Source organism: Peromyscus leucopus, chromosome 19, assembly GCF_004664715.2.
Source record: "Peromyscus leucopus breed LL Stock chromosome 19, UCI_PerLeu_2.1, whole genome shotgun sequence".
NCBI lineage: Eukaryota > Metazoa > Chordata > Mammalia > Rodentia > Cricetidae > Peromyscus > Peromyscus leucopus.
Genome location: NC_051079.1, coordinates 54,750,209 through 54,777,622, shown reverse-complemented (window position 1 = coordinate 54,777,622; position 27,414 = coordinate 54,750,209). Strand labels below are relative to the sequence as shown.

Below are 27,414 nucleotides of genomic sequence, written 5' to 3'. Positions count from 1 at the left end.
CTGGAGCTACAGGCCCTGTTGATTATGTGTCTGTCATAAACAGAGAGCAGCATGTCCAGCATGCACCACGGCACACTGTCAGCTCCACACGGGACTAAAGACCTAAGGAGACGACTGACTGGCCGATGGATCAGTTACTGCATAAAACACTACAAAGAAAGACATTAACACACAGAGGCAGCAGCTAAGAGGCTCCAAAGCACCTGCCTACGATGACCTCAGGAAATATACAGAGTAACCCCAAACCCCATTAGATTGCTACTATTACATCCATTTGAGGAGGAAACCCCTGCTTAAGTAACTTGTTGGGTAATTTGTTGCCATGAGACATGTGTGAACAAAGAGGGGTATGTTCAAAGTTAAAAAGTGTGTGCAGGGCTGGGGATGTAACTCAGATGGCAGTGTTGGCTTAGTGTGCACAAAACCGAAGATTCAGCCCCCAGCACCACATAAACCAGGTGTGGTGGCCTCAGAACTCGAGGTGACCAGTTTGTTACTTAAGCCCTCCTCCGCAAAGACCTGCCCCTCTGTAAAGACAGTCCAAATGAATCAATGCAGTCATGGACACTTCCCTCTCTTCTGTCACTTTGCTATCTTCCCAGTGACCTACAAGTACCATCTAATGTCACCAGCTACCATGACGCAACCTCTCTCACGGAGCAGGAGGCTTCACGACACATTCACTAAGCTGTTACCTGCACAGAGGCAGATGTGACAGACACTAGCTCAGGCCTCCTGACAAGGCATAGCACCAAGAACCAGAGCCGGCACAAAGCAAGTCGGGTGACAAGATTCCTAACTACTCTGAGACAAGGGAGAACCCAAAGGGCTGTATTTATAGTGTAGATCCCTTGTCACCGGTGTGCTGCCAACTGCTGGACGATGCCTTTGGGAAATCCTATAGCGCTGTCCATGTCACCAACGCGGCAGCACAGAGCCTTGAGTCTGGGTGTGTTTAAAAACAAGGGCTGGCCTGGAGATGCCACTCAACAGTTGATCTGCTTAGCACAGATGAGGACCTGGGGTCAACGCCCAGAACCATCAATAACCAAAGGTCAAAGGTCTGACTTACATCTTCCCTTACACTTCCCTAAAAGGGACGCCAGCTGGATGCCAGTAGGTGTCCAACACTGACACTGGGCTAAACGGCACAGTACTTATGAAACTGGAGGTCACAGGGCAACCTTGCAGACTCTTCCTCCATCTTTATTCAGATCCTGAGGATTATACTCAGGTGTCATGCTTGCGTTCCAAGTACCTTCGTTCACCGAACCATTTTCCTGGCTCTAGATATTTAAATTCTCATGTTTCTTTTGTTTCCTGTTACTAGTGTTAGAAGAATCATTGATGAAAAAAAGTATAAAAAAACAAAACAAACAAACAAAAAAGAATGTTTAAAAAAATCATTGATGCATCCAGTGTTATGAAAGTTTTGTGCTTTATTTTCTTCTGATAGTTATAGGGTCATAGGCCTTTGATTGGAGTTAATATTCCGTATAGTTAATTAAGGGATTTATAAAGTTCCATAAGGGGGTGAATCTGATAAAAATACATTTTATGCATGTATGAAGTTGTCAAAGAATTAATAAAAATACTATGATAATTTTTACTGCATTATTCATTTAGAATGTTTGGGGTGGGGGGTAGGTCAGAGAATAAATGTTAGGTGTCAGGTTTTTTTTTTAACCATAACTTAGGTCCTGGACATGGAACTCTGGTCAGCAGACTTGGTGACAAACCAGTTGAGCCATCTCTCTGTCCTGGGCAGGCGCCCGCTGCAGTCTGGAGCCCCGCGCCCCTTGTGGGAGCGGCTTCTCAGAGCCTGGGGGAGACCGGCGGGTCTGAGAGGGTGGCGGAGACCTCGGGGCTTCAGTTTGGGAACTTCCAGGAGCGGTTTAAAACAGTCTGGCGGAAGCGTTGAGGAGCTCTAGAAAGGGCCATTTGGTGAGTGATGAGTGCGTGTTCAAGTTCAAGCGTGAAAACTGAGCGAACAGGTCCCCGAATGGCCCGGTCTACATAGGCTGCCAATCAGGTCAGGACAAGTAGGGCAAAGATCTCACGGAGTGCTGGGCCTTGGCAGCTCCGCTCCAGGCTCCACTTCAGTGTCCACCAAGGGTTTTCCTAGAGATCTCAGCCGCTGGATTTACAATCAGGTGATCTGCCCTGCGTCATCCTCCGGCCTCCCTCCAAGCAATAGCCCCAAGGGCGCTCTTTCTCCCAAGTTCCTGGTTATCTGGTGGCGGTGGTTTGTGGGGAGGGGGAAAGGCTAGTTAACTCCCGCCTGAAGCTCGCCATCAGATAACATATTCACCGATACCATCAGGTGCCAGCCTCCAGCTACGCTACTTTGGGGGGTCTGAGAGAACCCTGTGCCAAAGCCTTATTGGTAGAACTAGTTCGACGTCCACTGGGGGGGGCTTCTGTCTAAGCCTCGGGAGGGAGGAGAGGGAGGGAGGACATAATCTGGGACGAGCACCAGAAAGGCCTGCCCCCGATGCTTAGTGAAGGGTCCCTGTGTGCTAGCTGGGTCAGTCAGCAGAGCAGACCCCAGAAGGCGAGCTGTTAACTCAAGGCTGCGTTCGCACATCCTCCGCCGTCGCTCATAAGCGATCACCGACACCTGGCTCCCGCCGCAGGCTCTCCCTTCGCCCTTTGCCCACGTATCCTTTATCCCCGCAGTGACACCAGCCATCCGCTTTCATTTGAGCATCACATAAACAACCTGCGCTAGCTATCAGGCTATCGCCACACACACACTTCTTTCTCGGCATGCACCAGCCCATTCCCCGTCCTCGGCGCCACCAGGTGTCTATGGTGGGGAACAGCAGTTCCAGAAGCCGCAGAAGAAGGCAAGCTTCCCCCTTTCCACCCAACGCATTCGGCTGCCCCCTGCAGGGCAACCTCTTCTTGTCCCAACAATTGAAGTTTCCTGGGTGGTTTTTCCAAAACTAGCAGAACCCGCCTCAGTGTACCAAGACCGTGGCCTCGTCTTCACGCTTGCATGACGTTTTAGTAATCCCAACTGTTTTCTTTCATTCCTCATGAGGCAGTATAGCAGGACCCTGTAGGTACTATCTTTAAAAAAATTTTTTTAAGGGCTGGAGAGATGGCTGGGGCTGGAGAGATGGCTCAGAGGTTAAGAGCACTGGCTGCTCTTCCAGAAGTCCTGAGTTCAATTCCCAGCAACCACATGGTGGCTCACAGCCATTACATTTCACAACCATGTAATGAAATCTGGTGCCCTCTTCTGGCCTGCAGTCATACATGCTGTATACATAATAAATAAATCTTGAAAAAAAAATTTAAAGTCATTTTGTTAAGATATGTCTACTTAACGATTGCTCATATTACACTCTGCACTGGGATACCAGGAGGGGTTTCTATCCTTTCTATGGACCTTGACTATAGAAACAATTGATATTAATTCTTCTTAAAAAATTCGGCGTCTTTGATTCACTTAATGAGACTCAGTGATACACTTTCGATAGCTATAGTTTCATTAATCTTCCTGACTGTATTGTACTCCACTGTGTAAGCACTCTTTACCTACTTACTGCACTGGCTGGTTGTGTGTGTCAACTTGACACAAGCTAGAGTCATCAGAGAGGAAGGAGCCTTGGCTGAAGAAATGCCTCCTTGAGATCCAGCTGTAAGGCTTTTTCTCAATTAGTGATCATTGGGGGAGGGCCCAGTCCGTGGTGGGCGGTGCCATCCCTGGGTGGTGGTCCTGGGTTCTAGAAGAAAGCAGGCTGAGCAAGCCATGGGGAGTCAGCCAGTAAGAACCACTTCTCACTTGGGGACCTTGACCTTGATATCCTCCCTATGCTAATTCCCTGCCAGGTTCCACCCTCCTGAATGCTTAAGGGAAGTTCCTTGTCTGTGTATCCTGCATAATGGGCGTTAACAGCTTAGATGCAAGATTGTAAAACATCAGTAGCAAACTTCTGCCCTCCGGGGTCCTCCCATTGTGCTGTAAGCCTGTATTTAAGACCTCCTACCCCTTTCAAGAAATGACATTTGACATTTAAAATTAATATATATATATATATATATATTTGAATGAATACTGCGAATGTAATCTATAAATACCACAAATGTGATTAATATCATGAGTGTAAGTAATAAATATCATGAGTGTAATTTTAAAAATAAATTAAAAAAAATAAAAATTAAAAAAAAAAGAAAGAACCACTTCTCCATGGCCTCTGCATCTAGGATCCTGGTCTGTTTGAGTTCCTGTCCTGACTTCCTTTAATAATGAACAGCAATATGGAAGTGTAAGCCAAATAAACCCTTTCCTCCCCAAATTATGTTTTGATCTTGGTGTTTCATTTCATCAGTAAAAATCCTAAGACGCTGTGGTAGACTTTGGCTATTGCATACCATGCTGCTTCCAGGACTTTGCACATGAATTTTGATTCCAAGATGTGTACATTTGTAGGTGCGTCTTTGGAGAGGAATTCTGTGTCACAGTGCAGGGGTATGTATTCGACTGTTGTGGGCCATGTCTCGTGGTTTTCCAGAGTGGCTATACCCATTAGACCCCACCAAAGGCCACTGAGCTCCTTCCTGATCTCTACATGCTAACCTTGACATGGCAAGCTTTTACAATTGAGCATGTCTGGCAGAAGTCCATGGTCTAAGTTGTGAATTTCTGTGTCCTATGTTATCTCCATTTCTTTGTTATGGTTTTAAAACTAGCCAGGCTGTAGTGGCACACGCCTTTAATCCCAGAAGTTGGAAGGCAGAGGCAGGCAGATTTCTGTGAGTTCAAGGCCAGCCTGGTCTACAAAGCAAGTGCCAGGACAGCCAGGGCTACACAGAGAAATCCTGTCTTGAAAAACCTAAAAAAAAAAAAAAAAAAAAAAAAAAAAAATAGACCTCATGAAATGAAAAAGCTTCTGCATGGCAAAGGACACCATCATTTGAACAAAACAGTAGCCTACAGAATGAGAAAGGAATTTTACCAGTTACATATCTGATAGAGGGTTAACATCTAATATACATACACAGTTATACACAGAACAAACAAACAAACAAACAAACCCTGAACATCAAGTAAACAACCGAAGACAAGGTTTCTCTGTGTAACAACCCTGGCTGTCCTGGAACTCACTGTGTACACCAGGCTGGCCTCGAACTCAGGAGACCTGCCAGCCTCTGCTTCCTAAGTGTTGGGATTAAAGGTGTCTACCACCACCACCCAGCTGAGAAACACTTAAATGTTCAACATCCTTAACCATCAGAGAAAAGCAAATTAAACCTACTTTTAGATTTCATCTTACCCCAGCCAGAAGGGCCATGATCAAAGAAGCAAGCGGCAGCTCATGCTGGCGAAGATGTGGGGAAGGGAACATTCTCATTGCTGGGGGGAGTGCCAACTGGTATGGACATATAGAAATCAGTGTGGAGGTGCCTCCAAAATCTGAAAACCAATCTGCCTCAAGATGTAGATGGTCCACTCTTGGGCACACACCCAGAGGACTCTCCATCCTACTACAGAGACACTTGCTCATCCATGTTCACTGCTGCTCTAACACCTGGAAATCGGAAACAGACTAGATGTCCATCAACTGATGAATGGGTAATAAAAATGTGGGGAGACAATAAAAATAATCAGGGAGACAATGCTACCAAGCAAAACCTTCACACCTGGGATGGGTTCACATCTTGTTGAATCATTATCCAAAGGGGCCTTATAGAAACTCCAAACATCACAGGCTTTTTTTTTTTTTTTCTTTCTTTTTTTTTTTTTTTTTTTTTTTTTTTTTTTTTTTTTTTCTTTCTTTTTTTCCCCCAGAGCTGAGGACCGAACCCAGGGCCTTGGCTTGCTAGGCAAGCACTCTAGCACTGAGCTGGATCCTCAACCCTACATCACAGGCTGTTCCCAAGACTATTGGTTACTCTCTACAACCTAACAGTAAGGCCTTTTTGTCTTTTTGAAAATAACGTTTACGACAGACATCGACAGATTGAGGGCGTGGGGGTCAGGAGACACTTCTCTTCTTCATCATATGTCCCAGGATTGCATTTGGTGTTTAGGTAACAGTTGCATGGCCAGCCCTTTTACCTGGGGAGCCATCTCAGGCCCTCACATTGGTTCTTGACAGAGAAGTGAACAGGGGAGAGAAAGGGACTACTACATGACACCAAGTTACAGTGAGAGCAAACACAAAGTACCTTGTCTGTTTGCAAAGTGGGGTGATTACAGACCGTGATAATGGACTTTCTGTTTCAAAAAGCCGCAGGAAAGCATTTGGGAAGTTGTCACCAGAAAGGGAGACAAATGTGTGAAAAGATCGTTGTCACCTGATAGTTAAACACTACAAATGTACACATGTTGAAATGTGACAAGGTTCCTTTTAAGGTACCGGTTTTTATCCATTAAATTTAATTTTAATAAAAGAAAAACGAGAAAAAAGAAAGAAAATAAGATTTAATGGCATCCAACACAGAGATATTAAGCCAGTGACTAACTAGAAGCTTCACCCCACTGACTAGTGGGTCATGGTGTTGGAAGGTGCTGTGCACACTACCAAAGGAGGAAGGTAATACCACCAACATCACCCAGCTACACAACACTGACCTGCCTACAAGAGATTCCGGTCCAAGAGTGTGGCACCATCATCATGAGAGTCACCACCCACTTTTTGATTAGACTTAAAGCCTGCTCCATGAAATGGAGCCCATACCTGCCACTGCCAAAGTGGTCAGTAACCTGAGACTAAATAGCTCACAGGCTGGGGGAAACCGACTACTATTATTCTACCAAAGGAACATAGCAACAAAATGACTCCTAATGACGCACTGCTATACCCATAGATCAATACCTTGTTCAACTCACATTCGAGAAGCTGATTTTAATATGAAAATAAAAAAACAACCTAAAAAAATATAAAATTCTCCGTGCTGTTAGTGTCTTCTCACAACGGAAGGCAGTTTGCGCCACCTAGTGGCGACATTACTGATCTCCTGCTTTCAGCTGTGTGGGCCTCCACGGCCTGAGGCGCTGTATCCCCTGTTGGGGTTCCTGGTTTGGGATTCCTTGGGTCCCAGGTTTGGATGAACACTCAGCTGTGACCTCCTGGGGCAGGGCTTCCTATGAGTTGAGTCCCTGATCCTTAGCTGCCTCTGCTGGATTGCGACCGGAGCCAGCTTGCATAGATAGACTCCTGCTTTTCTTTTGGATGTCACAACAGTTTGTATTTACGACTCCAGTGAACTTCTCTTGCAGAGACTTGAGGAAATTGCTTGGTTTGATACAAACTGGAAAGGCAAGGACCTAATTCCTTAAGCCTGCTTTTCCGTGGGAATGACGTCTAATGATCTGTTGGAAATGAGGAGAGTGAGTTGAGGCAGGGGAAGGACACCCGTCGTTGTGTGTTGCTGAGCAGCCTGGAAGCTCTGTTCAGTTTCCTGGTGTTAGCCACGTGGGGGGTGGGGCTGGATGTGCCCTATGCCTGACGGGAGAGCTGGAGGAGGGTCATTCGTATTTGGACATCTCCACGGTATAAAAAGTAGTGTTTGTCTTAACGTGTTCTTTCATCAAGTTATGACAACTTGAAATGGTTTCAACTGAGACAGTTCTCTCTGCAAAAGAAATTGTTCGTTCGTTCTCAGAGGCTCTGGCTTCATTCCTCACACCTACTGTGGTGTGAGCCAAGTGTTGCAGCCTCCACGTTCGCTTGTGCGTGTGAGAGCATGTATATATGCGTGTATGAATGTGTGTGTTAGTGTGTGTGTGTGCATTTCCTTATCCAAGATGCAGACGATCCAAGACCGTAGGCTATTACTCTATATTCTAAAAAAATTGTAATCACCCTAACAAAGTGAATGACAGGACAGGGGAGGGGGAGAGTCGCTCAGTGGTCGAGTTTGTGCTTAGTGGGTGAAAGACTCTGAGCTCAATCCGCAGCGTCAGAGAGTTAGAACACAGACAGCTTTCTCATGAGCCGGGGATGGGCCTGGTGAAGGAAAGGCGGGCATGGCGAAGGAAGTGATGGGCGTGGTTAAGGAAGTGATGGGCGTGGTGAAGGAAGTGATGGGCGTGGTGAAGAGAACAAAGACTTCTAGATGCTTACAGGTCTCTCTTTAAGGATTTCAGAGGATGGCATTTTACATTAATATACACTGAAGCAAAGCTCGAATAGATAGCACTTAAGTGAAACATAAGGAGTCCCAGCTGTCACTCTTACCAGCTGTGTGACCTTGGGAAAGTGACATGCCCTTCTCAACTTTAGTTTCTTCATTTTATTGTAAAGTACTGAGGGTAGTAGGTTCATTCCATTGGTTGTGTCTCACTTAACTATCTAATTGTCCTTCCTTCCTCCTTCCTTCCTTCCTTCCTTCCTTCCTTCCTTCCTTCCTTCCTTCCTTCCTTCCTTCCTTCCTTCCTTCCTGTCTGTCTTAGGGTTTCTACTGCTGTGAAGAGACTATGACCGCAGAAACTCCTATAAAGGAAGGCATTTAATTGGGGCTGGCTCACAGGTTTAGGGGATTAGTCCATTATCATCATGGTGGGAAGCATGGCAGCACACAGGCAGACATGGTGCTGGAGAGGCAGCTGAGAGTTCTACATCAGGATCAGCAGGCAGCAGGCAGAGACAGTGAGACACTGGGCCTGGCTTGAGCATCTGAGATGTCAAAGCCCACCCTTGCTGTGGATATCACTCTGTATAAATAAAACACTGATGGCCAGTGACCAGGCAGGAAGTATAGGCGGGACAAGGAGAGAGGAGAATGGGGGAAACAGGAAGAAGGAGGGGAGACACTGCAGCCACCGCCAGGACAAGCAGCATGTAAAGATGCCGGTAAGCCACCAGCCACGTGGCAAGGTATAGATTTATAGAAATGGGTTAATTTAAGATGAAAGAACAGTTAGCAAGAAGCCTGCCACGGCCATACAGTTTATAAGTAATATAAGCGTCTGAGTGATTATTTTATACGTGGATTGTGGGACTGCGGGGCTTGGTGGAAGCTGGAGAGAAGCCCTCCAGCAACACACCCTAGTGACACACTTCCTCCAATGAAGACACACTTACTCCAACAAGGCCACACCTCCTAATAGTGCCACTCTTTGTGGGCCTATGGGGCCATTGTCATTCAAGCCACCCCCCTTCCTTCCTTCCTTCCTCCCTCCCTTCCTCCCTCCCTCCCCCCTCCCTCCCTCCTTCCCTCCCTCCCTCTCTTTTCTTTCTTGACAGGAGTTCATATTGTAGCCCAGGAGTGCTGAAGCTACTAAAAATATGTAACTGGCCTCCATGGGCACTGCACGCACTCAGGGCGCACAGCCAGACATACAGGCAAAATACCCGCACACATACAATAATAAAAGATGTTGAGAGTGCTTTAGCAGGGCCAACCACTCAGAAGGCTGTAATATAAATATTTGTGTTTGAGCAGATTGGTGGAGTTAGAGAGCTAGACACTGGCTGGTGAGATGGTATAGCTGGTAAGAGGTGCTGGTCACCAAGCCTGAGTTTGGGGGCTGGGGATAATGGCTCAGTGGTTAAGAGCACTGGCTGCTCCTCCAGGGGACCTGGGTTCAATTCCCAGCACCCATATGGTGGCTCACAACTGTCTGTAACTCCAGCTCCAGGAGTTACACTCTCACACAGACATGAATGCAGGCACAAACACCAATGGATGTAAAATTACACACACATATATATACATATACATATATATACACACACATACACACACACATATATATTATATATGTATATATATATGTGTGTGTGTGTGTGTGTTGGTACATACTTATAAACATAACACTTGAAGGTAAGAGGATCAGAAGATTAAGGTCACCATCAGCCACAAAGTATGTTCAAGATGATCCTGGCCTACGGGAAACCCTGGCACTCTCTAGTTAGTTTTCCCAGACAAAAGCTGTTTCTTCAAAGTCACCTGGGAGATGGGGACTTTATTCTTGAAGTTTATACATCCCCTGATAGCTGGGCTATTTAAATCACAGGATCAGGTTGGGGTTGGGAGAATGTCTGTGTCTCTGTCCCCTCCCACCTCCCACACACCTGTCAGCCAGTGTCAGGAGTACTATGAGGTGAGAGGGGAGGAGGAAAGGAATAAGGATGAGGAGCTTTGGGTGTCTCCATGGTAACAGAAAGTCACTTTGGCAGGTGGGGAAACTTGGCTGTCTAGAATTAGACTGTGTGTTTCTGTGGGATTGACGCAGGTCGTGAATGTGCTCATAATGCTTCTCTAGGGATACTGGAGAATTAGCGTATTAGCTGTAGGGCATGGTCCAGCAGAAAAGCACAAGATCCGTGTTTATCCATAACTGTTATTTCCCCTTCTCCTCCCCTCTCTTCCTCCTTCCCTCTCTCTCACTGTGTGAGACAGCAGGGATAGGCCAATGTTATAAAATAATTTTCCATGGTAGAGCAAGGCAAGCATGGAGAGGTTTTAGATCCTTTTGGTACAGAAGGGAAAGGCAGGAGAGAGAAACTCTGGGCACAGAAGCATTCTTAGTGGCTGCTTTTACAGCTGGGGAGGTCCTCTATGAACAGCCAGGTGGTGTTTCAGCCCTCCATACCCTGGGACACTGAGGATAGCTGGGACTTGTTCTGATTACTTTTCCAATGGTGGCCTTACTCTGAGTCTGCCCTGAGTCAATAGCAATCTTGTTCTGAGGCTGTAAGCACAGCCAGCCATCCCAGGATGTCATGTTCTTCTCGTAGTCTCTCTCTGTCACTGTCTCTGCCTGTCTGTCTCTCTCTGTGTCTCTGTCTTTCTCTGTGTGTGTCTCTTTCTGGCTCTCTATCTCTGTCTGTCTGTCTGTCTGTCTGCTTTTTTTTTTTTTCTTTCTTTCTTCTCTGTGTGTGTGTGTGTGTGTGTGTGTGTGTGTGTGTGTGTGTGTGTTGGAGATGGATGATTGGATAGAATGTGAGCTGAGGACTGAGCAGACTGCAGGCAAGAAAATCCTCCTTGAGCCTCCAGAAGGAACCCATACCTAGGGGGCCTTTTATTTCTAGCCCAGTGAGACCGTGCAGGGCGTCTGACATCTGTTTTTTAGAATACCATCTGCATGGTAACCGGATATAGCAGCAGTGGAAACTAACAAGGATCCCATTTTAATCTCCTTCTTACCCACTTGTTTATTTTTGGTGTTGGAGATTCATTCCATGTACCCTGCACATAGCAAGAAATTACTCTATCATAGAGCTGCATCCACACCCCATTGGTCTTATTCTTGTCAAACAATGCCCATCCCCCATCCTCCTTAAAACACCCCCACCCCCACCCCAGGAGTTGAGGACCGAACCCAGGGCCTTGTGCTTGCTAGGCAAGCGCTCTACCACTGAGCTAAATCCCCAACTCCCCATCCTCCTTACCATATCCCAAACCCTATCTACTTACCTGAACACTACATTGTTGTATGCATTTTGTTCTTTGCTTTCTAGTTAGAATGAACATGTCTTGTACGTACATGTATTCCCAGTGAATTTCATTATTTGTGGATTTGGTATTTCTGAATTAGCTTGCTCACAAAAGCTCATATGTAGCCCCAGAATCCACCCTTATAACGCCTTGGAGATAATTCAGATATCTGCAAGTCACAACAGACTGAGTTACCCACATTCATCTAGCCGAGGAGACTGTAACTCAGCTTCAGTGCCGATGGTTAACATGTGACCTTTGTTACAGGCTGTTTGAATAGTGCTATTCAGACTTTTTGGGTGATTGCTGCATCCCTTATCTTGAAAGGTCCTAAGCACAGAGCTGCAGTGCAGGAGGGCTGCCGTGTGCCTGATGGAGAGAACAGGTGTGTCAGACAGGTTTCCCTGAGGCAAGGCTTTCACTACTGGAGGATGTTGGTCAATGTTAAGAAATCACATCTATATTGCAAGAAGAAGATTCCCTGGTCAGGGTTGAGTGATGCACTGGTCTATGAGTACAGAATTATTTCATGAGGAGTCATTTTGCTGCTATCTTCCTTTAGCAGAATAATAGTGGTAGATTTTCAACTAGGACCCATGACCTATCTAGTTTTAGGGTTTGGGCCACTTTAATAATGTTAGATATGGGTTTCATGGAGTGGGTCTTAAGTTCCAATTAAACAGTAGTTGGGTGGGCGGTGGTGGTGCACACCTTTAATTCCAGCACTCAGGAGGCAGAGGCAGGCAGATCTCTGTGAGTTCTAGGCCTGCCTGGTCTACAGAGTGAGTACCAGGAAAGGCGCAAAGCTACACAGAGAAACCGTGTCTCAAAAAACCAAAACAAAACAACAACAACAACAAAAACCAGTAGTTGGTTACTCTCATAACATGTGTGCCATGATTGCACTGGTATGTCTCGTAGGCTGATGATCCCTGTTCTAGGTCTCAGTGTTTGTAGCCGGGTGATAGCAGTGATGGCTTTTTTCCTCTGGTAGTATGCAAAGTGCCTTCTCCATCCTGAACTCTGTCTAGTCAGTAGAGGTGAAACGTCTAGCCGAGCACCGACTTGTTTCTCTGTGTTCTAAGAAAGCCGTGTCTTCAGCAATAGGCCTTACTGTGAGGTTGTGGAGAGTAACCAATAGCATTGGTGATAGCTTACGGTGTTTGCGGTGGTTTATGGGACCCCTCTGGCAACAACTCAATTAGATACAACCCATGCCTGGCACTGGAATTTTTACTTGGTGGCATAAGATGTCTAGCTGGGGCACTGGATCACCCATTGTGTCGTGACTCCATTTGGATTTCTGTCATATGTGTATGTATTTGAGGACACCTTTAAGCAGTAGGTTTCCATAATGTTTTTCAAAAGGCCTCTGTTAGTTGTCCCTCCCCGTATTTCCTCCTTTACTCTTTTCTCTGATCCCCCTCCCTAGTTAATCCATCTAGTCCAGAGTCCTCTTTATTTCTTACTATGTTTGATTTCCCTTTCCTTGGAAGATTCCCTCCCTTCCCTGATCTTTTACTAGACACCTAACCTCCGTGGTTGTTCTGACTGTAGTACACATATTGAAAGCTTAAAAGCTAACATCCACATGTGAGACAAAAACATACAATATTTGTCTTTTGGGGGTCTAGGTTACTCAAAAAAAAAAAAAAAAAAAAAAGCTAACATCACATGTAGAAAAAAAATTTTTTTTTTTTTATCATTATTTTTTTTTTCTAGCTCCATCCATTTATCTGCAAACCTTATCATTTCATTTTCCAGGAACGGCTGAATAATGTTCCATTGTGTAAATGTACCACATTTTCATTACCCATTCATCAGTTGATGGACATCTAGTCTGTTTCCGATTTCTGGTTGTTAGGAATAGAGCAGCAGTGAACATGGATGAGCAAGTGTCTCTGTAGTGGGATGGAGAGTCCTTTGGGTGTATGCCCAAGAGCGGGCCATCTGCATCTTGAGGTAAATTGGTTTTCAGATTTTGGAGGAACCTCCACACTGATTTCTATATGTCCATACCACTTGGCACTCCCCAGCATGATTTTAATTTTTTTTTTTTTTTTTTTTTTTTTTTTTTTGAGAGGAGGGGATGGGAGAACGTGGGTGGGGGGGGGGGGGGGGGGGGGGGGGGGGGGTTCATGTCCTATGTAAGTTTTTTTTTCTTTTTGAGACAGAGTTCTGGTCCTGTCCGATCTCGCTCTGAGACCAGACTGGCTCGACTCACAGAGATCCTGTCTCTGCTCCGAGTATGATTAAAAGTGTGCCCACTCCTGGCATATTTTTATAGAAATTGAAAAAGAATCACTATCTGATTAATTAGATCATTAAAAGAAATGCATGGCAAACAAGGTTTGTATGATGGCTGATAAAATGTGGTCCGAGACATATAGGATAGCTGTATCTCCTGGTGAAGTCATGTGTTTTAATGCAAGTGTCCTGACATGAAGATGCTGGACATGTTTTTTGTATGCTTTTAAAAAAAAAATTGATATTTTTGAGAGTTTCATAATGTATTTGGATCATATTCACTGTTCCAGTTCAGATCCAGTCTTTCTACCTCACCTCTACCCACCAACTTCATTTTTCTTTTTATTTTAATACTTATTTTTGTGTCAAAACCCAGGATAGAACTAAAATTTTGTATTTCTTAATACAAGCTAGCACATTATTGGCACATAGAGCGTACTTAATAATTTTTTCCTGATTAATCATGGAGTAGAAGGCAGCAGGGTTATACAGGCCTGTAATTCTTACTTGGAGCTGAGGCAGGGTGATAAGTTTGAGGGTTTTGGGCAACTTAGTGAGACTCACTTAAGAGCTTAGGGCCGGGCCGGGCAGCGGTGGCATACGCCTTTGATCCCAGCACTGGGGAGGCAGAGCCAGGCGGATCTCTGTGAGTTCGAGGCCAGCCTGGTCTTCAGACAGGCACCAAAGCTACATGGAAAAACCCGTCTCGAAAAACCAAAAAGAAAAAAGAGCTTAGGGCCACTGAGACGGCGTATTTGGTAAAAGCCCTTGTCAGCAAGTCTGATGACCTATGTTTGACTTGGAGAACCACGTGATGGAAGTGGATTTTGATCCCCTGAACCTACAGGTGAAAGGAGAGAATTGATTCCCACCGGTAGGCTGACCTATGCATTCCTGCTGTGACAATGGTGTTCTCTCTCTCTCTCTCTCTCTCTCTCTCTCTCTCTCTGTCTGTCTCTCTCTCTCTCAATAGATGTAACAATATTTTTTAAAAAGAGAACCTCATTGCTAGTCTGAGGCCCTAGGTTTGATCCACAATGCTGAAGGAAAGAGAGGGAACTAGGGGAACATAACTTAAAGTTAGGCGGCTAGTGTTCTGCGGCTTACACGGTCTGGAATGACTTTATTTCGCCCTGTGTCAATGACCTTCCAGTTCTGGTTCCTCTGACACTGAGTGGAATGCTTCCAGGTATGTGTCGTTTCCCTGGCAACCATGTGGCTCCTGACAGCTGTGCATGAATAAAATTAGACTCTGTCTGTGCTAAAAAACCAGGTGCTCAAGTTCCTTAATTTGGATGAAAAGAGGGTTTCTCCTCATCAAGCTCAGTAATCTTGAAAAAAAATATTAAAATTGTTTTCATACAATGCATTTTAATCATATTCTTTCCCCTTTCCCAACTCCTCCCAGATTCTCCCTACTTCCTACTCACCCAACTTCATGTTCTTTCTCAAAAACAAACAAAAAACAAAAAAAAAAAAAAAAAAGAAAAGAAAAAGAAACACAAAACACAAAACAAAAACAGGGAAAAACAACGTAACTCCCACAAGTGAAAATCCCACAAAATGAAAATCAAATCAGACAACCAAACAAACAGAAAATCAGTGAGAGAAAAATACCAAAACAAAACAAAAAGCACCCACCAACAGCGTCTATTCTGTGTTGGCCAACTACGCCTGGGCATGGCGCCTGCCCTGGAGTGTGGCTGATAGACCCGGGACACTCCATTGAAAGAAACTGATTTTCTCTCTCCCAGCCGCTATCAGTTGCAAACAGCTTCTGGTTAAGGGTGGGACTTTGTGTCCACCTCTCCTTCTCAGTGCTGGCATTTTTGTCTGTTTTGATCCTGTGCAGGTCCTGTTGTTGATGCTGTCGCAGTCTCTGTGAGTTCATATGTGAATCAGTCTAGAAGACACTGTTTTCTTGGAGTCATTTACCACCTCTGGCTCTTACAGCCTTTCTGTCTCCTCTCCGTTATGGATCCCTGAGCCCTGAGAAAAGGACTTTGATGAAAACATCCCATTTAGGCCAGAGTGCTCCGAAGTCTCTCACTTTCTGCGCGTTGTCTAGTTGTGGATTTCTTGGTTAATTCCCATCGCTGCAAGTTCTCTGATGAAGATTGCAAGCTTGGTAATCTTAAATAACTTGAAAGGAATGCTTCGCAAACCACATATCTGAGCTGGAGCTGGCCTCGGTGCAAGAATGTGCGCTTAGCATTCGGAAGGACCTTGGTTTGACCTCTGGTCCTACAAACAACAATCCTTTGTAGCCCTCACTCACTGCAAGTCGTCTCTAAATTGTTCTTCCTAAGTTTACATAGTTATGGTGGCTTTAATGGTGAGTGCATTATAACTATTATTATTATTTATTATTATTATATTATTATTATTATTATTATTATTATAACTATTAGCACATTGAAATTAAACAGGCAAGCCAGTTGTGGTGGTGCCTATGTGTAATTCCAGCCCTTGGAAGCCAGAGGTACGAGAATCAAGAGTTTAAGGCGAGCTTTGTCTGCATAGTGAGTTCCAGGCCAGTCCAAAAAAAAAAAAAAAAAAAATCCTTTTATAACTAAGCAGTTACATCTATATTCTTAAAATGTTCAAGGGAAATACAAATCCCCGCATTCATACAATAAAAAAGATGCATGGGGCTTGGAAGATGGCTCAGTGGTTAAGAGTACATGCTGCTCTCTGTGGCCTGGGTTAGGCTCCCAGCACTTACATGATGCAACCATCTGTAATTCCAGTTTCAGGGGATCCAACACCCTCTTCTGACCTCTGCAGGAACTAGGTGTGCATGGGAGTTTCTAGGTCCTGTTTTCCTTTCCTTTCCCTTCTTCCATCCTTCTGTCCTTCCTTCCTTCCTTCCTTCCTTCCTTCCTTCCTTCCTTCCTTCCTTCCTTCCTTCCTTCCTCTCTCTTCCTCTCTTCCTTTCTCTCTCTCCCTCTCTACCCTGCTTCTTCTCGTGTTTCTTTGTTTTATTTTTGCAGTCCTGGGAACTGAACTGAGAGCCTCACACAGCTAGGCAAATATTTTAATGCTGGCCTATATCCTCGACCCAAACAAGCTTAATAATAGAAATATCAGTTGGGTATGATTTTGCACTTCTTTAATCCAAGCACTCCAGGGGCAGAGGCAGGTGGATCTCTGTGAGTTCAAGGCCATCCTGATCTAGTGAGTTCCAGGTCAGCCGTGACCACATAGTGAGACCTTGTCTCAAAAATCAAATCAAGGTTGGGAGTACAGGTCAGTGGTAGAGGGCTTACCTAGCATTCATGAGGCCTTGGATTCAACCTCCTCATGGAAAAACAGCAGAAATCTTACGCTTTTTCTTGTAGTCTTGAATCATATTTCCACTATATATGCTTATGCCAAAAGCATTTTGTTAATCTCTACTGGTGAAATTATTAAGGCAACTCCACGTAGTTAAAAGGGAGGTTTATTTTGTGGGGTAACTTACAAATGAAGGGATGGGTAGGTTGCAAGGTCTGGGAAAGGTGTAGCGCAGTCCGGCAGTGTTCTCTGGAGAACTCTGCTCAGTCTACCTCCAGCGTCCAGGGTCCAGGAACCGAGAGAGCCTGCACATCCAGATCTCGGGTCTTCAGAGTCCTCTCTCGGCCCCGCCTTGTAGGCGTGACAGTTACCGAAGCCTCAATGGGGGTTGGGACTTCCAGATCAAAGCTGGAATGGCTACCCACTTACAAATCTCTGCAGTGAAGACACGTATACAGATGAGAGTCAAGAATTCAGAAAGATGGGGTTGGGGATTTAGCTCAGTGGTTGAACGCTTGCCTAGCAAGCAGAAGGCCCTGGGTTCGGGCCTCAGCTCATTCAGAAAGACAAAGCTGGAGGTGTTTTAACAATTTCCTTCTGGATGGCGCAGAGCAAGGCTGAGGAGTCACGTCTCTGCCTTACAGAGAACATTCCTTGGTCAGGAACACGGACTGTGGAGCTGTCTGCAGAAGTGAAATCACAAGTTCTTAAGTGAGAACAGCTGCAGGAACCATATGCCCTGTTCTCCTCGACACGCAGAAACACACCCTCAAATCCCCATCAAAATAAACTGCCGACCTTTTGTTTTTTTAATGAATCCAAGTCCAGTCACCTGTTGATCAGTTATGTTCTGTTTAAGGCACTTTACTGCGCATTTCAGCTGTAGTGGTAAATCAAGAATTTAATATTGCTAGGCATGGTGATACACTTCTTAGATTCCAGCACCTGGGGTGGGGAGGAGGCAGGAGCTTCCAGAATTCAAGGCCTGTCTAGGTTACATAATTCAATTCAGTACCACAACACACACACACACACACACACACACCAAAACAGACAACAAAACAAAACAAACAGAAACTAACCAACCACCACCACCACCAACAAAAACCTCCAACAAACAGAGACAACATATTATGTTTGTCCTTCTTTCTCTCCCGGACTCTCTACACAGAATCTCACTGTGATACAGGGCTGGCTTTGAACATGTTAGCCTCTGGCTTCTGCCTCTGAAGTGCTGGGGTTGTAGGTGGGTACCACCAGGCCTGGCTTGGCTAGGGTAGGTTTCAATTACAGACTAAAAAACAAGCTACAAAGTTAACACCAAGCAGAGTTTGAGAAATGTATTGATTTTGAAGTTTTTTTTTTTTTTTTTTTTACAAGTATAATATGTTGGGCACACTCCCTCAAGTTTTCTGCCCCCTCTCCCCCTCTGCCTCCTAGAATTAAGGAAACTAGTACCCTTGTTTCCCTAGATGATTTTACTTTCACTTTTATGACATATATTCATATGAGATTTTTTTTAAAGATTTATTTATTATGTATACAGTGTTCTGCCTGCATGTCTGCCTGCAGGCCAGAAGAGGACACCAGATCTCACTATAGACCGTTGTGAGCCACCATGTGGTTGCTGGGAATTGAACTCAGGACCTTTGGAAGAGCAGCCAGTGCTCTTAACCGCTGAGCCATCTCTCCAGCCCTCATATGAGATTTTATGTATGTCTATAAAGAAATCTAGGAACCACAAAGGCGGGAAAACGTGATGTTTGTTTGAGATTGGGTTAATACACTCCATACGCACCTCTCACTGTATTCATTTTCCTGTAGGTGACACAGCTCTCCTCTTTATCCTGACCCAATCCTCTGTTGTTTGGACGCTGAGGCTGATTCCATGAATTGTCTGTTGGGGAGAGTGTTTAAGGCAGCAGCTTTGAATTAGTTGTGCCAACTGGCTGAACTAGTTTTATTAGGCTCATCCATCTGCTCTTCAGGTCGGTCAACACTGCAGGGAGCAAACACTTGGTATGGCAGATGTAGGCACATTTGTAGTCTATCTGGGAAACCACAAGAGGCCGTTTGCTATCTTTATCCAGCTGGAATCCCTCTCTCCTTTTGTCCCTGTGTGTGGCTGCAGCTAGGGATTGAGCCTGGCAATTAGCTCCCCACGCACAGCACCTTCCATTCCTAAGAAATGTGTTTATGTGTTGAGGTTTTGTTTTGTTTTGTTTTTTTTACTTGATCTTTGAGCTAACCATATGTATAAGAGGATTTATTTTATTCTTTTGTTGTTGTTTCAAGACAGGGTTTCTCTTTGTAGCTCTGGCTGTCCTGGAACTCTCTCTGCAGACCAGGCTGGCCTCGAACTCAGAGCTTTGCCTGCCTCTGCTGGAATTAAAGGCCTGCACTACCACTGCCCCAGCTTTAATATATTCTTAAATTGAATGTGTGTATGTGTGGGTCTGTGCACATGTGTACAGGTGCCAAGGAGTCCAGAAGAGGGCATCAGGTTCCCCTGGAGCTGGAGTTACAGGAGATTGTGAGTCACCAGACATGAGGACTGAGAATCAGGCCTGAATCCTCTGGGAGGGCAGTGAGCACTTCTAACCACCTAACCATCTCTGTTGCCCCCAGGGTCAGCACTTCTTGAAATCAAAATGTAGACTCAAGTTTCACTTTCCTCTAGACTCTGCTCCTCTATGTATTACCAGTCACATCAGAACGTGAAACTGAGCTCTGACCACCTTACAGAACCCCCTTCCTTTAGGAAGACAGACCCAGTGTTTGGCATGGGAAGGTGTGCTTGCTTGCTTGAGCATGGCTGCACACTGTTCTGTAGAAGTAACTTCTTGTCTGCTGAAATGACTTGGGATTGTGTGGTCTTTTTCTTGAGACCTCAGACCCATTTCTAATAGTCCAGCCAGGGCCAAGGTGATAATGTTTACTTGAAGACCAGCACCCTCCCCCCAGTCTTATATAAATATTGGTTGATATGCCTGCTTGGGAAGAAGATACCATCAAAGCCCACCGAGCCAGGTCAGTGCCTGTGACACACTCCACAGGGCTTGGCCTGCAACCAATCTGGCTATCTTCACTCTTTTAGGAAAAATATTTATTATTAATAGTTTTTAAAATGTGTGTGTGTTTTGTGTGTGTGTGTGTGTGTGTGTGTGTGTGTGTGTGTGTGTGCATGCATGTGAGTACAGGTAACTGTGGAAGTCAGAGGTGGCAGATCCCTCTGGGGTTGGAGTTATGGGTGATTGTGAGCTGCCCAATGTGGATGCTGGGAACCTAACTCAGGTCTTCTGCAAGAGCAATAAGAATCTTTCTTAATTGATTTTTTTTTTTTTTTTTTTTGATTTTGAGACAGGGTTTCTCTGTGTAGCTTGGAGCCTGTCCTGGAACTCACTCTGTAGCCCAGGCTAGCCTCGAACTTGCAGAGATCTGCCTGCCTCTGCCTCCTGAATGTTGGGATTAAAGGCATGTGCCACCACCACCCGGTCTGAAAATATTTTTTGATAAAATATATTCTGATCACAGTTTTTCTTTTCCTCATCTCCCAGACCCTCTCCACCTCTCCACCCATCCAATTTCAAGCCTTCTTTCTCTTTAGAAAACAACAGGCAACAAACAAACAAACAAACAAAAAACCAGTCCCCCACCCCCCCAAAAACAGAATAAAACAAAGCAAGCAAACAGAAAAAAAAAGTCAAAACAAAACCCACAGAAAAAGCACAAGAAACACATGCACACTCAGACACATACACATGTACGTGCACAAAACCCAAGAAAACACAAAATTAGAAACCATAATAGATAAGCAAAAAACAAGGAAGGTTTAAAAAGCCCAAATAAAGCGTTATAGGACAAAACATCCCCCAAAACATTTACTGCTGGCCATGGAGCCTCCCCTAGGATGGTCTGTAAACTCAACGCCATTGGAGAAAACTAATTTTTCCTTTGCCAGTGGTTGCCACTGGAGATAGCTTCTGAGTTAGGGATGGGGGTTCGTATCCAGTCCCCCTGCAGTGTTGGGACCCCCACTCTGGCTTGAACCTGTGCAGGCCCTGCGCATGCTGCCACAGTCTCTGTGAGGTCAGATGAACATCAGTCCTGCTGGGTCTGGAAGGCACTGTTTCCTTGGAGTCTTTATTGGCTGTTAGAATCTTTCTACCTCTTCTTCCACATAGTTCCCTGAGTCCCGAGTCCAGCCCTGTGTGGCCAGCTCCTGATATTCTTTTCCACTGAGCCATCCTTACGGCTCCAAGGCCATCTCCACTCTTTACCTTTTGTTTTATTTTGTTTTTGACGCAGGGTTTCTCTGTGTGGCTCTGGCTGTTCTGGAACTCTCTGTATGTAGTCTGGCCTCAAACTCAGAGACAAGCCTGCCTTGGCCTCCAGAGTGCTGGGATTAAAGGTGTGCCACCACCTGGCTTTTTTTTTTTTTTTTAAATTTTTTTATTTTTTATTTTATTTTATAATTTAATTTAATTTTACATATCAGCCACGGATTCCCTTGTTCTCCCCCCTCCTGCCCCCCTTTTTTAAACATACTTTTAAGGAGCATTGTCTTTCCTAGTGATGGGGGTCCAGATAGGAATATGCTCAGAAGGAGATTATCAATAAAGGAACAGGAAAATGAAAAACCGGGTCTCAAACTAGGTTAAAGAGTGACAGTAGAAATCCAGTGTCCTCTTGTGGCCTCCGTATGCCACATGGGCAGGATCCCCTCCCCCATATACACCTCACTCACCTGCACCACACTCAAACACATATACCCACAAAATAGACACATAACAAGAGTATTTCAATACTGGAACTAGTCATTTTTCTGCTGAATCCTTTAGTGGGTTGATGTGGATGACTGTCTAGGACTGTGGTCATGGTTGAGTCTCATTGCCTCAAGGCCAGGCTGTTGGTAACCGTAATGAGCCCTAATTGAAATGGCTTGAGGGCACTGTGGCATTAAAACATGGCCTGACTGTCCATTTAGAAACACTTCCTGAAGTGCAGTCCTTTAGAATGTAGTTTCTCTGTTCTGCCAGCGGTGTTTAATAAGCCTTCTATCTCCGCCCTTTCCTGATCGGGTGAATGTTGTTGGTTGTTTACTGTTTTGGCTCTCTGTTCTTTGTTGGGAGCACCACCCAGTTCTCATATAAATCACACACGGAGGCTTATTTTTTTTTTTTTTTTTTTTTTTTTTTTTGGTTTTTTTGAGACAGGGTTTCTCTGTGTAGTTTTGGTGCCTGTCCTGGATGTCGCTCTGTAGACCAGGCTGGCCTCGAACTCACAGAGATCCTCCTGGCTCTGCCTCCTGAGTGCTGGGACTAAAGGCGTGCGCCACCACTGCCTGGCCCAGAAGCTTATTCTTAATCATAAATGCCTGGGCTTAGCTTGGCTTGTTGCTGGCCAGCTTAACTTTCAGTCATCCTTTCTACCTTTTGCCTCTGGGCTTTTTCCTTTTCTTACTTCTGTGTATCTTACTTTTGCTCTTACTCCGTGTATGGCTGGGTGGCTGGGTGTCTGGGTGGCTGGGTTGCTGGGTGGCTGGCCCCTGGAGTCCTCCTCTCCTTGTTCTCTTGCTTTCTTCTTTCCCTCCCAGATTTCTCCTTCTATCTATTCTCTCTGCTGCCAGCCCCGCCTATCCTTTCTCCTCACTATTGGCTGTTCAGCTCTTTATTAGATCATCAGGTGTTTTAGACAGGCAAAGTAACACAGCTTCACAGTTGAACAAATGCAACATAAAAGAATGCAACACATCTTTGCATCATTAAAACAAATGTTCTGGGGCTGGAGAGATGGCGCAGAAGTTAAGAGCATTAGCTGTTCTTCCAGAGGTCCTGAGTTCAATTCCCAGCAACCGCATGGTGGCTCACAACCATCTATCATGGGATCTAATGTCCTCTTCTGGTGCCCAGGCATATATGCAGGCAGAACACTGTATACATAATAAATACATCTTTTTTTAAAAAAAGTTCCACCGCATAAATGTAACACATCTTAAAATAATAATCTACAACAGGTGAATTCTTTCACCACCCTCACCACTGGTCCCTATTGCCTCCTGAACTGGGGTTGAAATACATTCTTTTCTGAAACTCTGACGGGGTATACACATGGAAATCAGCCGGACCATGGCATGACCTATATCGTTTGGATTACTCTAGATTGCCAGATATTATTTTAACTTTTTTGAGACAGGCTCTCTGGTAGCCACACAGGCCTTGATCTTGTTGATGTTCCTGACTCAGTCTCCTGAGTGTTGGGATTATAGATATGCACTACCAGACCCAGTTTTCCCCCTTTGGAGAATCACCAGGCATGTGGTCTCTCTGGCCTCTGTGCCTGTGTCAAAACCACAATCCTCATCATGGAGCTGCATTCAGTCTCAATGCCTGCCATTAATACCCCTTCAACTTAGCCATGTTGATGATTCTAGTTCTGTATCTCTGGCCTGTTTGGAGCTTCTGGCTACAGAAACCAGGTCTTGAGCGGGGTGATAGCTCAGTCAGTAAACTACCTCCCACACAAAATATTGGGATCTCTGGCACACAAGTAAAAGACAGACATGACCAGTCATCTCTGTAACCATAGGCCTGGTGATAGGGAAGTGAACAAATTTGGATCCTGGGGCTGCTGCCTGTCAGAGATCTCCAAGTTCACTGAAAGACCCCATCTCCTGAAACTGAGGTGGACAGTGGAAAGTGAAGACACCAGACATCAGCATCTGGCCTCCACACATACTCACCCCCATTGCCCTGAGAAAAAAGGAACCAAGACTTGAATGTTAAACTCTGGAGGAGAAATCGTGTTTATGGGTATCTGCAAAGACAATTAAGAACATACAATTGGGAAAGTTACAAAGTGTGTTAGTGGGCACAAGGTCCATTTCTCTGATTTCCTTTATTTTCCTCTCTCATTTTAAAGGAGCAGGGCCCAAAGCTCTCAGGAAGGTAAATGAATTGTCCTGTGTCACACAGCTGACTAGGACCTCAGGTCAAGGTTTCCAATTCCTAAGCTAGAATGTCTAATAATATCAGCGTTTCTTTGTGCTTTGGTGAATATGTGTGTATATGTGTGTGTGTTGTATGTGTATATGTAATGTGTGTATGTTGTGTGTGTTGAATGTGTGTGTTGTGTGTGTAATGTGTGTGTATGAATGTGTGTGTGTGTGTGTGTGTTGTGTGTGTGTAATGTGTGTGCATGTTGTGTGTATGTGTGGGTGTGTGCCCCTGCATGCACCTGTGGAAGTTAGAGATTGACGTAGGGATGTCTTCCTCTCTGTTAACCTTACTTTTTGAAACTGGGTTTCTTCATTGAACCAGAAGCCTGTTGTTCACTAGGCTGGCCGGCCAGCAAAGCACTAGGCTCCTTCTGTCTCTGCCCTCCCAGCCCTGGGGATATAAGAGTCCTCCTCCTCCCCACCCCTGCCCAGCTTTTGTGTGGATGTTCAAGATCTGAACTCTGGTCTTCGTGCTTGCACAGCCAACCCTTTATCCAACAACTCACCATCAGCCCCAGAATGTCTCTCTCTTTCTTTCTTTTTCTATTTGTTTATTGTTCTCGAGACAGGGTTTCTCTGAGTAGCCCTTGTGGTAATATATTTGTAATCTAGGAAATAAAGCTTGCCTGAAGATCAGAGAAAAGAGCCAGCCACAGAGGGCAGGCAGTGGCGGCACACACCTTTAATCCTAGCACTCAGGAAGCAGAGGCAGAGATCAGTCTGGATTTCTGTGAGTTCAAGGCCACACTGGGCTACACGAGATTAATCCAGTCTAAAAAAGAAACAGAGCCAGGCAGTGGTGGCACACTCCTTTAATCCCAGCACTAGGAAGGTTGAAACAGGAAATGATATGGCTGGGCAGAGAAAGGCATATAAGGTGTGAGGAGGCGGGAACTAGGTTGGCTGAGGACTCGGGGGTATTCAGGCTGAGGATTTGTTGGCGAGGTGAGGAGTGGCTGTGGCTTGCTCCTTTGTCTCTCTGATTTTTCAGCATTTACCCCAATATCTGTTTCCGGGGTTTTTATTATAAGACCATTTAGGATTTGTGCAACAAGCCCTGGCTGCAGAATTTCTTTTTTTTCCTGTTTGAGACAGGGTTTCTCTGTGTAGCCCCGATTGTCCTGGAACTCCCTTTGTAGACCAGTGTGGCCTTGAACTCGGAGAGATCCGATTAACTCTGCCCACTGAGTGCTGGGATTAAAGGCGTGTACCACCACCACCACCACCACCACCACCACCACCACCACCACCACCTGGGTCAGAATTTCATTTTTTAATGAGTTCTCTTTTGCTGAGGAATCGCTTTGCTGCTGGTGTCCTGGTAACTTAGAACAAGCCATTCATGACCATATTCATAGGGTCTTCACTTTAGAGTGAGCACCACAGTTAGGAGGAAAAAGATGATTGCAAGGAGGAAATGAAAGGAGGACGTTCTACATCATCACCTTCAAGCTGACAGGTCTCAAGTTCAGTGAGGTCTTTTCTTTCCAGTGGAAGTTTGCCAGGCTTATTAAGTCTTTAAAGTCTTTCAGTGGGACAGATATATGTAACTTGTAAAATGAGAGTGACTTTTGGTCCACTGTACTAAGGAGTGTAATTTTATGTGTTATAATTTCATGAGCATTTTCCAGGTGGTCGTGCATGTACAATGATTGGTAAATCTGTAATTTCCTTAATGAATCGGGAGCACACATTTGCTTACTTCAAAATTTATTCTCTCCATCACTTTCCAGAATTCACCAATGACCTGATCTTTAGTAGGGTGAAGGACTCAGAGGCCAGAGAGACCATCACAGAATATGCATGCTCTTAGCCAGAAACAAAGACTGCACAGAGAGGGGTTTGAACACTGGCCTATGTGGAGGCAGAGTATTTGAACATCACACTTAGGCTTAAGGCTTGGGAAGCCAGTGAGTGGGTGGCAGACATCAGATCACTGTTTCTCGTGTGAAGGCTTGTTCTATGGCACCTGGGCAGAAGAGCTGCCTTATTTATATTTTAACCTTGGGCAGTTTCAAGTCTTCCCCAGTTGACCTTGAAACCCAAAGCAGGCTGTCTCTTCCCAGGGTTTATCCACTCTCAGGCTCAGTTGAGGCTGTTGCTGACCTAACTTTATTGCCCACTTACTGGCCCGGCCTTCTGTGCTGTGTGGAAACGCTATGTCGCTGAATTCTTAGAATCTTATTCTTCTACTAAGTTCTAGTGCTCTGGGGGAACGTCTGACAATTGGCCCTCTGTCGAGACATTGACACAGTTACAGAAAACACTGGCCAGAAAAGGAAGCACACAGCATTTAGCAGCTCCTTGCTCAGACAATGGTCAACATCAGCCACAGCTCTGTTTCCTAACTGCTGACAGGAGGTAGCCAGCTACCTCACACTCACACAGCAACACTGCAAGACTCTCCTGCCACCATGCGGTCCCTGCCAGGATGGACTGTATCATTTCAAACCAAAGAGCACGCCCCCCCCCCACCCCTTGTTTATCACAGTAACAGAAGAAGTAACTAAGAAAATCAGGACCAAAAAGTGGGGCTGTCGCTGTGACGAACAGCACCATAAAGTTTTGTAGGCCTTTAAGACTAGTTTGAGAGAGAAACATGGGAGGGCTTGGAGCTGCCACTTACCGAAGCTTCTAGAATGCAGAGATTGAGCTTAACAGGCATTCTGTTGAGAGCTTGGAAGACAGGAAAGCCAAGAGTGATGTACACAGATGGACTGGTGAGTTGTTCAGCAGATAAAGGCCACTGGGGATGGGAGGGGGCGGGGGAGGGAGAACAGCTTGGCCACGCAGGCTTAGAGATCCAGACACAGCTTCTGGCAGGTAACACCTGGACCCAGGAAAAGCCATAAACTGACATCACCTAGGGAGGGCCAGCATCTAAGGGGAAGTACCTGACATTCCAAACATTCCCTATACCCCTAGACAAATGTTGGCCAATCAGGGTCCTGAACCCTGGAAATCCCCTTGCCCCAACCTCGGCTATGATAAAACAAACAAACAAACAAACAAACAAACAAACAACCTCACCTTGCTTGGGCTCGGGGCTCTCTGCTCTCACTTTTTAAAAATGAATTTTAGTTATTTCACACCTCCCCCACCCCCTCTCACGCCCGCTTCCTCCCCGGCTCCTCCACTTCTCCACAACTCCCTCCTACCTCCGTTTCTTCTTTTTGCACGTGGCCCACTGAGTTTAATTAGTCACTTGCCTGAGTGTGGGTGTGGGGGTTATTCAAGGGCGCAGGGGCAGCTCATCTGTGACTATACCGCAGAGGAAAATGACCCTCCTCTCCCTCAGCAAATGTTAATTGCCAGTAGTCTCAAGGGCTCCTCCTTCATCCACCGGGAAGTGTGAGCGCCCAGACTTGTTGCGGGAATCAGATTCAGAAACCACAGCTGCAGTCAGTTCCCGAGCACAAAGGCTGCAGTATCAAACAGATACTTTTTTGTTACACTCTTACAGTCTCCCCGCCCCCTCTTCTGGGATGTTCCCT

General features: G+C 45.4%; 1 protein-coding gene and 1 long non-coding RNA gene across 3 annotated transcripts in view; one reads left to right on the top strand and one right to left on the bottom strand.

Annotated features, from left to right (window-relative positions):
* Positions 1-15,630: 15,630 nt before the first annotated feature.
* Positions 15,631-27,383, bottom strand: LOC119086286. 2 transcript variants are annotated; one of them, XR_005089538.1, is made up of 5 exons: positions 27,079-27,383; positions 26,547-26,750; positions 23,666-23,739; positions 18,722-18,820; positions 15,631-15,743 (listed from the first exon to the last, which is right to left on the bottom strand). It is a non-coding gene; the product is annotated as an uncharacterized LOC119086286 (long non-coding RNA). The 2 variants fall into 2 exon arrangements; XR_005089537.1 differs by lacking the exon at positions 15,631-15,743 and adding an exon at positions 17,277-17,606.
* The window catches only part of Mppe1 (metallophosphoesterase 1), a 31,853-nt gene continuing 30,992 nt past the window's right edge, over positions 26,554-27,414 (top strand). Inside the window, exon 1 of the mRNA XM_037197183.1 lies at positions 26,554-26,640. The gene's annotated coding sequence lies outside the window, so the exon portion shown is untranslated. The remainder of the gene's footprint in view (positions 26,641-27,414) is intronic.